This window comes from Crinia signifera, chromosome 6 (genome assembly GCF_055691185.1).
Source record: "Crinia signifera chromosome 6, ASM5569118v1, whole genome shotgun sequence".
NCBI classification, from domain to species: domain Eukaryota; kingdom Metazoa; phylum Chordata; class Amphibia; order Anura; family Myobatrachidae; genus Crinia; species Crinia signifera.
The window spans coordinates 195,914,070-195,928,935 of NC_139222.1; the positions used below are offsets into that span (position 1 = coordinate 195,914,070).

At 40.8% G+C, this 14,866-nt stretch overlaps 1 protein-coding gene across 1 annotated transcript in view; it reads left to right on the forward strand.

Annotated features, from left to right (window-relative positions):
- Positions 1 to 5,294: 5,294 nt before the first annotated feature.
- Positions 5,295 to 14,866, forward strand: part of PITX3 (paired like homeodomain 3) — a 77,405-nt gene continuing 67,833 nt past the window's right edge. Inside the window, exon 1 of the mRNA XM_083145547.1 lies at positions 5,295 to 5,454. The gene's annotated coding sequence lies outside the window, so the exon portion shown is untranslated. The remainder of the gene's footprint in view (positions 5,455 to 14,866) is intronic.

Below are 14,866 nucleotides of genomic sequence, written 5' to 3' on the forward strand. Positions count from 1 at the left end.
TTCCCTCTCTCCGTCTCCCTCTCTCTCTTTCCCTCTCTCCGTCTCCCTCTCTCTCTCTTTCCCTCTCTCCGTCTCCCTCTCTCTCTCTCTTTCCCTCTCAGTCTTCCTCTCTCTCTCTTTCCCTCTCTCCATCTCCCTCTCTCTCTCAATTTCCCTCTCTCCGTCTCCCTCTCTCTCTCTTTCCCTCTCTCCATCTCCCTCTCTCTTTCCCTCTCTCCGTCTCCCTCTCTCTCTTTTCCTCTCTCCGTCTCCCTCTCTTTTTCCCTCTCTCCGTCTCCCTATCTCTTTTTCCCTCTCTCCATCTCCCTCTCTCTCTTTCCCTCTCTGTCTCCCTTTCTCTCTCTTTCCCTCTCTCAGTATCCCTTTCTCTCTCTTTCCCTCTCTCAGTCTCCCTTTCTCTCTCTCATTCTCCCTTTCTCTCTCTTTCCCTCTCTCAGTCTCCCTTTCTCTCTCTCATTCTCCCTTTCTCTCTCTTTCCCTCTCTCAGTCTCCCTTTCTCTCTCTTTCCCTCTCTCAGTCTCCCTTTCTCTCTCTTTCCCTCTCTGTCTCCCTTTCTCTCTCTTTCCCTCTCTCAGTCTCCCTTTCTCTCTCTCATTCTCCCTTTCTCTCTCTTTCCCTCTCTCAGTCTCCCTTTCTCTCTCTTTCCCTCTCTCAGTCTCCCTTTCTCTCTCTTTCCCTCTCTGTCTCCCTTTCTCTCTCTTTCCCTCTCTCAGTCTCCCTTTCTCTCTCTCATTCTCCCTTTCTCTCTCTTTCCCTCTCTCAGTCTCCCTTTCTCTCTCTTTCCCTCTCTCAGTCTCCCTTTCTCTCTCTTTCCCTCTCTCATTCTCCCTTTCTCTTTCCCTCTCTCAGTCTCCCTCGTTCTCCGTCTCCACTTCTCTCTCTCTCTCTCTTTCCGTCTCCCCTTCTCTCACGCCGAAACGGAGACCTGTGTGCTCATGGCACTTTAATTTCATTTATAGTAGTTCAACATTTTGCTATGGGGCCCACAGAGTGCTAGTTACGCCTCTGCCTGGTGGGGCAGATGTAACAAGTGCAGAGAGAGTTATGGGCCCCATACATCAGCAATCACAATTTATGGATTTCCAGATCCAGGGATTTTTTGGCCAGATAAATGGATTTTACAATCTATCTGACTCCACACATTACAGATTTATTTCAGTGATCGGCAGATTTTTCCATCTAAAGATTGCATCTTCATATCTGGAAATTGCCCAATCGATTGCTGTTCATAATGTAAATAGATGAAGAAGACGAATTGGGAATGCCCACACATATAAAAACGATCCGCAGATAATACCAGATTATTAAACATGTTTAAAAACCTGATTAAGCAATCGATTGGCGATTTTGATTGGGATTGCCAAAAGGGGGAGCCCACACATCTAAAATTAATTGTGGCAATCATCTCCATATCTGAAAATTGTCACAATTAATTGCTGATGTATGGCGCCCTTAAGATTTGGGTGGGGTTTGTACTTTAAACTGATTTGTATATTGCAGTGTAAAAAAGCATTCAGTATTTACTCTGCACAGAAACAAAATAACACTCAAATGTAACTCTCTCTGCACATGTTTCATCTGCCCCACCTGCATTGCACGAGGTTTTCTCCATGAGAGAGTGAATTTGCTTTTGCAAGTGAACCAGAATCAGGCCCTTAGGGGGTTATTCTGATTGCATCGCTCCACTGCACGTTTGCACATGGGAGCAATGTTTCAAGACTGCGTATGTGCATAAATGCTCATGTGCATCCACTTGGTGCGAGTGGGTGCGGCGAATTGGCTATTTTCTGGCCTGTTTGCACTTAGCAGTGTGGGCATGGGGTGGTGGCGAGGGGCTGCGTCCAAGGGAACACACAGTGTTTTATGGGCATTCCAATGTAAATGCACCAGTGACACGGGTGGAGGGGTGGTCAGCTGATGTCAGTGGAAGTCAGCTGCCAGCCCTCTTCCCATACAGTGAGCCCGCAGATCTAAGACAGCAGATAGATGAAGATCGGTGAGCATTTGCAAAATCATTAGATGTTTGCGATCATCGAATGATTTTGACCCCGCATGATGCAACGCTGTGAATGGATGTTTATGGTAACCATCCATTCACATGCGTGTGGGGATATTTGGTGTGCGAGTGGAGGTGGGCATGTGTATGGGCAGTGTTTAATTGACCCACAAAGCTGTGAATTTTGCAGCTTTGCGGGTCAATCAGAATCACCCCCTTCGGCCCTTATTCTGGTTCACTCGCGAAGGCAACTTCCTGCTCAAATGGACAAAACCACGTGCACTGCAGGTGGGGGGGGGGGGGCGCAGATGTAACATGTGCAAAAATAATTAGATTTGTGTGATTTATTTTGTTTCTGTGCAGGGTAAATACTGGCTGCTTTATTTTTACACTGCAATATAGAAAATCATTTTGAAGTAAAGCCAAACCCAAATCTAATTCTCTCTGCACAAGTTACATCTCCCCACCTGCAGTGCACATGGTTTTGTCCATCTAAAAAGGATTTTGTCAGAAAGAGTGAACTAGAATATCCCCCTTAGTTTCCAGTTTATTATTCCTTTATTTTTAGAAATATACTAGTAACCCCATTGGCTATAGTAGATTGATAGCTCTTAACCAGTTTCAGAATTTTCTTTATAGATGTATTTCTGTGGAATGATTTAAGGTAGTAGAAATTTTGTATATCTCTTTTAAGAACAAATAAAATAACAAATAACCAACTTCAATAGAAAGAGCTGATATGGTATAGAATATCTCTACTCATATGCACCACGGGCAGATCTATAATCGGTGCAAGGTGGGCAGTACACAGGGGCCATGGATCCAGGGGGCCCACACACCCTGTACCCATGAAAAAGCTCTCACCTATCTGTCGGGCCAGCACTGGCTGCACAGCAATAAAAATCACTGGGAAAATGGCTGCCACTGTCAAACCTTCTGATTAAACTGCTATACGTAGACAGCAAAGACACGCGTCAAGGTTCCTCAAAGTTTTCATTGTACCCTGGCAAAACAAGCTGCAATTACTGGAAAAGGATTACTATGTGGCTACTAAAGTGAAGGCTACACCCTCCATCCTCCATTATCATAAGGTTTGGACTTTGGGGGCGATTCAGGTCTGTACACTGTGGTTCGAATTCTCTCCCCGATATATCGCCGCATTGTGCTGTGTGACCATCCGTACAGCCAAGCTGGGAGCTGCAGGGGATTGACAGCTCAATGACTGGGTGCTTGCAAATGGGCCCGCCCATTTGTGATGTCAGTCCTGACAAATTGGGCAGCATGTATGGAGAACATGCCGCCCGATATGTCTGTAGATCTATATCTATAAGCGTGTACCCATTTTAAGGTTACCATGGCAGTGTGTCTGCATTCTCTGGAGCATGTCTGAGACACTCGCAAGCCCCATTCTCGCCAATGGACACGCAAGTATGAGAGACACTTGCGCGTCCCTGGACATGCCAAGAGCGGCTCCATCTGTATATGGAAAAAAGAGGGGAGAGAATATACAATAGTGTAATACTGTATATATACAATGTTCTCCTTTGGTGCAAACGGAGACTATGGAAAGAGTGTTTTTTTTATTTATTTATTTATTAAGTTTCTTATATAGCGCAGCAAATACCGTTGCGCTTTACAAAGGAGACAGTGATACAACAAACAGGGTATTTACAGACAGTCAAAATGTAGGAGGGCCCTGCTCGCAAGCTTACAATCTATAGAGTGTTCCCAGAGATTCCAAAGTTCTGGGGAAATTACGGGATCACCTCACTCGTGCAATCTTATAATATTGCTCACATGTATGCTTACATTTCACAGGCTGTGTGAACTCCTATAAAGGTTTCTTTGGATGGATTATCACGGAGACCAGATAAAAAAGCTTTTATTTTTAAAAAAAGACAACACCTGTAACCAAACTAGATGTGACCTGGGTATTTGGTATGGTATAGTGGTGTTGAAAAAAATGTTCCACACACTGCTAATGTATAAAATTTAGACACTCAATTCAATGCGTTTTATCAAGAAGGTGTCAACAATCAGAGTCTCCAGGCATGTGAACCTGAGGATCTGCTGCATACAGCTCCCTCCACATGCACAGTGGATCTGTTCTGGCTGGCAGCCTTATCCTCCATGCCCCTATGGGGAAGGGACGCTGCCATATCCAGAAGCAATGTATTACTGATATTGGCCCACATGGCGGTCATTATCTAAAAATAGCAGTAGCCCATTGTAGCCTTTAGGCTTCTAACTGCAATCTCAGTTGTCAGAGGGATCCCCACATGTCCTCCTTGGAAGTGGCCACTGTGCAAGCTCACAGGTCAGCTCACTGAGCACATTGCAAGGATGGCCAGTGTTTGAGCCTTTGGGGGTTATTTTGGTTCACCCTTTCTGACAAAATCCTTCTTCGATGGACAAAACCAAGTGCACTGCGGGTGGGGCAGATATAACATGTGCAGAGAGAATTAGATTTGGGTGAGTTATTTTGTTTCTGTGCAGGGTAAATACTGGCTGCATTACTTTACACTGCGATATAGATCTCACTTTGAAGTAAAACCCCACCCAAATCGAATGCTCTCTGCACAAGTTACATCTGCCCCCCCCCCCCCCCCCCCCTGCAGTGCACATGGTTTTGTCCATCTAAGAAGGAATTTGTCAGAAAGAGTGAACCAAAATAACCCCCTTTGTTCCTGCCTGTGGTATTAATACATCCAGGAGCAGTGAGTGCATATTGCAATGCAATCCTGGTGCTAATATCATGCTCAGATCATATTAAATATGTGATCATTGATAAATGGGCTTTCATTTCTTTAAGGCATACTATTATACGTGAATATTAATGTTACATCTTTTTTCTCTATGGCTATATAGCCAGGTGCAGAGATCTCTAAATATGTTATCCTACAACATGTTATTGAGCCCATCTCTAGCTCATAGACAGAAGATACCACATAACCAAGTTCCAGACAGCTTTATTAAAGCTTAGAAAACTAGAATATGTAGATTGTGTGTCTCATTAGACAGAGTGGTGATCTTACACTCCTCTTTTGAAGCCACGTGTCTGTGCAGTTGATTGTATATTAGGGGGGCACAGGGGGGTTACCTTGTCACTGAGACTGACTTCGTTTAGGCTGGTGGGTGTAGCCTGGCAGAGCACAGCTGGAATGATGGACATGTCTCTGGGCTGAGCATCTGGAAAGGGGCCGGCTCAGGTTGCAGGACTCATTGGCTGAGGCTAGGGGCGCCCGCTGCCTACAATAAAGTGAATGGCTGAAGTGAATGGGAGCCAGTCGCCTGGAATCTCTTCTACTCTCTTTGCATGTGAGCAGTTTAGCAAGTACCAGGGCACCCGGGAAACCTAGGGAGGACTTAACTATTGCAGCAGCTAGCAAGTCTATATCCAGCACAGGACACATTGTCAGGACAGCAAGGATTAGCCCAGGAAGCCTGTCAGCATCACTGTAAGTACAATTATTCCTTATTACACCGGCAGTACATTCCCCTAAATAATACCCACGTGTTCCTGCAGGGCATAGTAGTGGTGGGCATCATATGCATTTTAGACAAAGATTAACCTAAACACACACACAGACACTTTTAAGAGTACGTATGTATGTATGTATTTATTTATTTGTGGGTGTGTATATATATATATATATATATATATATATATACACATACATACATATACACACACATAGATACATATATATGTGTGACTGTGTGTGAGATATATATATATATATATATATATATATATATATATATATATATATATATATATATATATATATATATATACACACACACACACACAGAGACACATCCCCTACTTTCTATAAGGTCATAGTATTTACAGGTACCCAACCGATAATCTCACAGGTCCTTTTAGATGGGCAAAAGTTGGTCACATCCCCGAAACAAAATCCCATTAAACTTTTATTGTTCAGTCCAGTACAGAAGGACACTCGACAATAACTACTCTGACTGCTGACATTGAGTCATCTATCTATCTATCTATCTATCTATCTATCTATCTATCTATCTATCTATCTATCTATCTATCTATCTATCTATCTATCTTATCTATCTATCTATCTATCTATCTATCTATCTATCTTATCTATCTATCTATCTATCTATCTATCTATCTATCTATAAAATAATAACTGGGAGCCCCAGTCTGAACCAGAGAAGTAGTGCCTTATGCTGCTGCAGGCAGCTGCTGGAGAAATGATATTTATACAAAGAACTGACTCCTGTATACAGTGTAAGTGAGCAATTCTCGGACGGCACAGAACACATTTTGGGATCTTCCCATGCAAGTTATTAGGCAGGGAGACAAAAAAAGCAAAAACTCAGAAGCGGTGAATGCCATTAATAAGCACAGTTTATCTTCTGTAGTTTTAGTTCTTGGCGATAACATAACAAATAAGTGTTGTGATCAAATATAACTTTTACAAAACCTTTCAAATAAAAAATAATGCTGCACGTACTCTGTGACATGTCGTGATTCTAATATTCATATGCAGAATAAAAGTGATATTTGTAATATTTCTAATAAAGCATTTGTAGTGATCGTATGAGGTTTGGCCTCCTGTAATTGTGTATAACACTTGCACTACATTATATAGCGATAGGAAATAGAGATTTGTTTACTATAGTATATAACAGCTGCAGTATGAGAGATCTCCCAGCGGAGCAGCTGCTGTAGGCTGACATGCCAGGAGAGCTGGGAATCCAGCAAGGAGCACGGCTCCATAAACTTCCTATACATGTGTGTATGTGTAGAGAGATATATGTGCGCATATATATATACATTTACATATACATACACATTCATCATTGGGGGTGAAATAAGTACAGAGACACCCAAGTATGGAACTTGCTCCATAGTATACAGGGTGTAAAACCATGTGATGTCAGCACTGGAAACATACATCACTGCTAAATGATCCGTGCATTAAGTATTTATACATAGCAAGTTATAAGGTTTACTATATATATATATATATATATATATATATATATATATATATATATATATATATGTTTTATATAGTAATACGGTAGATCGAATAAGTAAAAATAATATACAAATTGTAAGATATGACCTACAAAACATAAATGTGCTCATATATGTTGGTGTTTGTGTGTATGTGTAGTTATATATATATCTATATATCTATATATAAATATACACAAATCTATACATATGTATATATGTGTTTATATATATATATATATATATATATATATGTGTGTATGTACTCATGATCAGTCATCACCAAACCAACGCTCACTATCCCCTCAGTTGCAGCTGTGTGAGTGGGATCCCGTGGGATTGGACTGAGAGAAGTGTTGGTTTGTTAAGTCTATTTTTTAGGGGTTAGTAAATGCCTGTCCAATTGGGCACACCTGTCACCCCACCAGTTCCCCCAGTAAATTTATGAATGTAACAGGAAGGAAATGATGGCTAGAATCTGTTCTACGATTTTTCATGATTTAACAGGAACCAGATCTTGGTCTGCACGGGGTGAGATTACCTCCCAAAGTTTACAGTCCCCCTTGTACCCAGGCTACACTCTGCCTGTATCACCATCACCATATACTGTACCTCTCACCATCAGTCATTATAGCTATCCATAATACAGCTGAGCTGTCACATCAGTAAGTAGTTTTACACAGACTCGTATACTAGCAGTGTCAGCATGCATTAACTATGTAGCAACCCTGCCATTGAGTGCTGGCTGGGCCAGGAGGGCTTATTCTCAGCAAGCCTGGAAGAGAAGGTGTTAACTCCTCTGCCGCCTTATAGGTGTACAATTAGTATTAGGGGGGTCAGCTACAACGGCTATAAATCTTCCCTGTTATTACGCCTGTGAGTTGTTATAGATTTAATTCTATCTATCTATCTATCTATCTATCTATCTATCTATCTATCTATCTATCTATCTATCTATCTATCTTGAGTTACATACTGACTTACTATTCAATATAATTAATCCTTAAACATAAACATTAAAGTTCTTCAGAATGTAGTTTCCCAACAGTTTGTGTACAATGTAGACAATTGGATAATCTAATTTGCAACAAAGTACAGTATTTGATCTTTACCAGTGTTCCATCATTTTATAATTGAACAAGAACTGCTTTTGGTTGATCATTTTTTTTTGTTACTGTGAAATTACAATTGTGTAGAATATAATATACAATTATAATATGATAGTTATTAGTTCCAAATATATAAATGATTTTAATTTCAAATTGTTTTGTGAGTGGATCGTTTTCACTATTTTGTTGGTTATCTGTGAAAATGAAATTTTCGAACAATCCCACAATTAAAAGTGTATGCTCATTTTTGTACATTTGTGGATTTACTGAATTTATGTTAACGGATGATCACAAGAAATAAACGCGATGTACTATTGATTACCGATCACTGCAAACTTGGAGCTCTTTAGTAAACTGAGTCATTTAAACTATGTAATATAAAAGCCATTTAATGTTAGTTTGTTATATAAAATAAGAATACTTATGTTCTATATGTAGCAGATGTTTTAAATACCAATTTAAACCTCTTGTCTTTGATGATATTTGAAAATCGAATGTTGTCTGTTTCTATTGGAGATATGACACATACAACATACGTTGTATACTAACCTGAAAGCTTGATGTATATACGCTTTATAATATGAGACGTTTGGACCCTCTCCCAATCACCAATTTGATTCTGAAATTATATTGATAGATAAAACCCTGATCTAAAGCGTCTCTAAACCGGCCATAGAAAACTTATTACAGTAGATCAGAACGATAAGTGTTGCAGATCTCAGTTTAATCCCTGATCTACTTAAGATGTGATAGATGGCTGGTGTATATCCCCCTCTGCAGTTTGTAGATGAAGGATGAATGGTGTAGATCCCAATTTATAATCTGATCCAGGGAGGTAATGAGGATTTGATCTTGAGACATACCAAATCTCCTGTCGTATTTGTATTTGTGTGTTTGTGTCACAGAATTGCACACATTATATTGCTGGGGAAAATCTCAAATAATTAACACTATTAATATGTTCCTATATGTGTGTATTTGTGTGTATATTTATATATTAGATATATAATATGTATCTATATATCTTTAGACAGACAGACAGATAGATAGATAGATAGATAGATAGATAGGTCTTGTGTGCATGGTTCAGTGGTGAGTCATATCTATTGGTACAGGGCACTTCGGGAACCCAACAGAGGCAGACCTCTGGCGATGGACACCATTAGGTCACATATTGGGAATAGTCATCAGAGGGCAGTTGTTAAAATACAATTTATTACTTCGAATAACTGACACTCCAGACTGGTTCTCTGTAAATTGCTGGCCTGGTGCTGCATACCCTGGCCCTTTATCTGAGAGCCGATCTCACCAGGCACAATACAAAGTTTTCTGTTGGGAACAAAGGCTGCGATTTGATCTGGGTTCAGCTCTGGTCATCAAGAGAACTGACAGCTGCAGGTGCTGGGCACTCTCACACAGGAACTGGGGGCCCCATGGGCTGATGGAAACGCTGAGATATTCACACACAGCCACAACTGCTCAGGTCCTCTATCCCATCTGCAGAGATTTCTGATTGCAAGCTCTCGGCAACACAGGAGTTAACTCCAGATGACTCATTTGTGTTGTGCAAAATAGTGACTCAAATGTGTATAAATCAGCAAGAGGCAAATGTAAAAAAGCGCATTAGATGTGTATTTGTAGGAGTTTGTGTATAATATATATATATATATATATATATATACACACACATATATACACACACACATATACACACACACACACACACATATACACACATATACACATATACACATATATACACACACAATAAAAGCAGTGACTACAGTAGTTGCATGCATACAAATATTGGGAAACTACTATAACAGAATAACAGTAATAATAACTAAAGGGCATGTACAGATCGATGAGACGAATGATACATAGCAGTAAGTGGTAAAGGGAAACAATATGGAATACATGAAGATATGAAGAACACACGCAATGTAGGAAACACTTTAACGACACAGGGCTGATCAGGGGTGTGAAAGGAGAGAGGATTTGATAGATGATCCCAGAAGATATTAATAGGCTCTTGTTACAGAAAGTGGCACTAAGGTTATGTATGTAGAAATAGATACAGCCACGTACTTTAGAACAAACAAGAAGCAGATCTTAATGATTTGTGTTACTGTCGTATAATCGCCTGTTATTCTGTAATCGCTCCGTTAATTCACTGTATTTATATCAATGTTGTCATCGCATCTATATTCAGGAAGACCAGTCAAGTGCGTGGTTGCTATGAATCCAATATATATAGTTAGATAGATATAAATCTATATATCTCTATAGATATATAGATCTATATATAGATATATCTATATATCTATATCTATATCTATATATCTATATATAGATATATATCTATATATATATATATATATATATACATATATATATATACTGTATATATATATATATATATACACATACACCAATGTATATATGAATGACAGCGCTACGAATTATCTGCTGCAGCCGACAGTCGTATATCTGAAATGCATAATGTTTATTTAAATATGTAATTATACTATATTAGTGGCATCTAGTGTTACCGGGCGCTATTATCTGTAAATGGAGAGCTGTATTAGTAAATAATATAGTGTAACATGTAAGTAAGTTGTCAGCACAAGGCTGCCCCAGCTGATGGAAGTCGCTGTCACGCATGAAAGTGGAGATCTGCAGCATAAAACCATACGTCTGTCTGTACAGATACCAGCTTAGGCGTCCTGTCTGCGCACAAACAAGCGCAATGATGGATCCTGGCAAAGATGATCCCTACAGTATAGATTACTGCATTAAGTTATCAGGATAAGCAAAATATGTACATCATATGTGAAAGACATTACATACCTGAAGATGTGATTACATCGGATTCATGCACTTGTGGAACTACAAGTTCCAGCGTGCCTTGTCAGTTTAAGGCTGTGTCCAGGGGTCTAGTGTGTACGTGCCTGTTTAGAGATGGAAACTTGATCTGATGACGTTTTCTGAAATAACTAAAACCAAGGATTTATTTTCTGATGATCATTTTGTTATAAAAATATGCTGCTATCTATACTATTACATCTGTATAACATACAACCTAGGTGTAGTGACTGTGACGTGTTCAGATATATGTAGCACAGTAATGCACATTACTAAACACTAGTGTTCTGTAACTCAGCTTAGCTACACATGGTGTTTCTAATCTACAACATGAATATATGTCAATATATAAACTTTATCTGATAAGTTTGATTTAATATCTATACATATGAGTAAGTATTTAAGGCCTTCATTAATATCCATGTGCTTGTCTGTAAATACTAAATGATCAATGCATACAGTATATGTAGAAAATATATATATTTTCCCCAAATACATGGATCCGATCAATGCAACAGAAATGATCAAATCTGTATTGCATTGCAATGTAACAAGTGTCCCATAAATCACACACATACTGCAGCAGGATAAGCTGGGACAAATTACTACAAAATTTTTCAATTATTTGGTTCTAAGAAACAAGTATAAGGTGTATTCTGGAACCTAAACAAGCTCTAAACCCTGTGGTGTTTTCTGATTTCTCCATCGTAATGATGAGAGTGTGTATACTTGTACAAATATAATAGTTGAATGCTGTCAGTGTATTAGGTATAGTACAGAGGCGGAACTACCATTGGTGCAGCAGGTGAAGTGCACCGGGGCCCCTGAGGACTAAGGGGCCCACTGCTACCCCTGTCCCCCCTTCCTGTCACCTACTGTTTTTCCATGTCACACTCTGCCTCCCCCTCCCTCCTTCTGCCTCTCCCTGTTTGCACCTGGGCCCACAACCTAAAAGTTCAGACACTGGTATATTGCCACCTTTTATCCAGTCCTGCCCCATACCAGTTTCTCAGATCCTATTTGCCCATGCCTCAACAAAATGTGAGGGGAGAATGGAGATATTTAATGGACTTTAGCAATCATATACCGGTACACACCCCCTCAATGGGGCACTTGCAAAATTCTATTACCAACTATAATCTCCCTGAAGTTTTAAAAAGTAGGCAAGTATTCTGTAGCCTAAACTACAGATATGAGATGTGCATGTCCAACACATACTGTGTCCACTCTAATAAACTCATTGTTTACCATGGTCTGTGCATGGCAAGGTAAAAGGGCAATATTACCCCAAACACACATGTTGGCTTAAACATACCACTGATGTTAAATCATGGGGTTGAAATATGGCTGATCATAGTATCTACCAGTAAACAACTTGCTGTTTGTTTCTGCTTATAGGAGCAGCAGTCAGCAGTACTTAATAGGTACATTGCACCTTTATAGCGTCTGTCATTTTAGACTGCTATGCTTCACATAGATATGTGTGTGTTGTTCTATACCATTCATTACTGTTATATCATATGGCCACTGGCAGGACTATATATGCCAAATAGGATAACCAGACAAATGACATGGGCAGCACAGAAATGTGTCTTAGGAATGTCATTATTCTTCCACAAACTGTATTCATTGTTGACTAGTTTATACCAGCCACTGTATACTATAGTATGGTACTCAAATATTGGGCAAATGCACTTGAGATGAGTCAACTCATAGTACTGTACTGATCAACATTTAAAACTGCTATACTGATAGATAGATAGATAGATAGATAGATAGAGAGATAGATCTATAATATATATGACATTTAAAAAATTTATTTTACAGTTTACTGCAGGGCCGGTGCTAGGGTGTCCGGCGCCCTCCTGCAAACCATACATTTTGCGCCCTTTCACATTGCCATTGCAACAAGCTGCCGCCCGATTGTGGGAGTGTATGCAACATGCGATCCTATGGAGAATCTTGGGTGCATGTACATGTATGCATACACCATCTCAGTGCTGTGTCCGCAAAATGTTGCAGGCACTAAAGGTGCCATACACGCTGCGAGAATCGCATAAGTTATGGGCTAGATCGCATTGCACAGCATGCATGCAATGTGTGTGCGATGCGATCCAAAAGCAGTACAAAAAGTATGTGCAGCACTAGGGACTGAGGGGGAAAGGAGGGGAGAGAAGGAGGAGATGGAGGAAGAGGGGAGGAGATAGAGGGGGCGGAGTGTTGAGGACTGGCAGCGGCACTGGCACAGCACACTGAGAAGAGGGAAGGAAGGGGAGGTGGCGCTGCTGCCTGTTCATCATTTGATTGACAGCTGACAGGCGCAGGGAGCAATAGGTAGGGGGTGAATCCGGACATGATATGTCATCCAGGCATTCACAGACAGCGCTACATGCCTCAGTGCAAGTGTCCGTGAGGAAGAGGGGGCAGGTCGCAGGAGGAGGACAGTGTGTGCGCGGTGCAGGGAGCAGCTCTTTATACTGCCGCCCGCCCGCTATCAGACAGGCGCTGCGGGCGGCGTGCAGGAGGCAGTGACAGTGAGGGCTGAGGCAGCTTTAGCAGAGCAGGGAGGGAGACAGCGCCTTTTCAGCATGGCGCCTGCCTGCTTTGCAGGAGCTGCTGAGTGGGTAGCGCCGGCCCTGGTTTACTGACAACTTTATTTGAGGGAATCTACTTATTTGGCAGGTATTTCTGTTCTTGCCACTGTCTTCTGTTATTTGCACAGGAAGGTCTTCTGTATTTCCATTATGAATTCTGCAACCTGCCCACACTGGGTGATCTGCTTCTACTGATAATTCTGCAACCTGTCCTCTCCGGGAGATTTGCTTCCATAGACAAATTTGCAACCTGCCCTCAGTGGGTGATGTTCTTCCACAGGTAATTCTGCAAATTGCCCACACTATGGCCCTTATTCAGATCTGATTGCAGTACAAATTTGTTCTCAAACTGGGCAAAACCATGTGTGCTGCAGGTGGGGCAGATGTAACATGTGCAGAGAGAGAGAGTTAATGGGTGGGATGTGTTGAAACTGAAATCTAAATTGCAGTGTAAAAATAATGCAGCTGGTATTTACCCTGCACAGAAACAAAATAACTCACACAAATCTAAATCTCTCTATACATGTTACATCTGCCCCACCTGCAGTGCACCTGGTTTTACCCATTTTGAGAACGAATTTGTACTGCGATCAGATCTGAATAAGGGCCTATGTGATCTGCTTCCACATATGTAGTAACTCCCCAACCTACCCACACTGGGCTATCTGCTTCCACAGATAATCCTGCAACCTACCCACACTGGGTGATTTGCTTCCACAGATAATTCTGCAAATTGCCCTCTCCCTATATCATAGATCTTGCTCCCTCTAGGCAGCCCCCCCCTCCCCCCAGGCAGCACCGAACAGCCTATTAAGCTGGTTTCACATTGCAAAAACCTGCTTTCAACTCGTTTTTGTAAACGTGTCTTAAAACGGGTCAAAAGCCAGTTAAACCCAGGTATATTGCAGTTTGAATACCGTTTTTGTACCTTCAGATTCAACCCATTTCACCCATAGAAAGCCATACAATGTCATTTTAAATGTTTTTATCCTGCTTGTGGGCGGAGACCATGTGTGGTTATGATTTGTAGCAAATACCGTTTCGGAGCTGTTCAGACTGCAGGAAAAACGGCTCAGAAACGTGTAGGATCCTGTTTTTAACACGTTTCAAAATACCGGTATTTTGTAACCGGTAAATTGATTGTGGAGCTTTCATATTGCAGCTGGTAATGTTTTAAAGCAGTTAAAAATATGCTGTGTTAAAACTGCAATGTGAAAGGGGCTTAAGTGCAACATACAGTAGGATTAAAATCCTGGGTAGCACCATTCACACTTAAACTGGGTTATGATACACAAGTCAG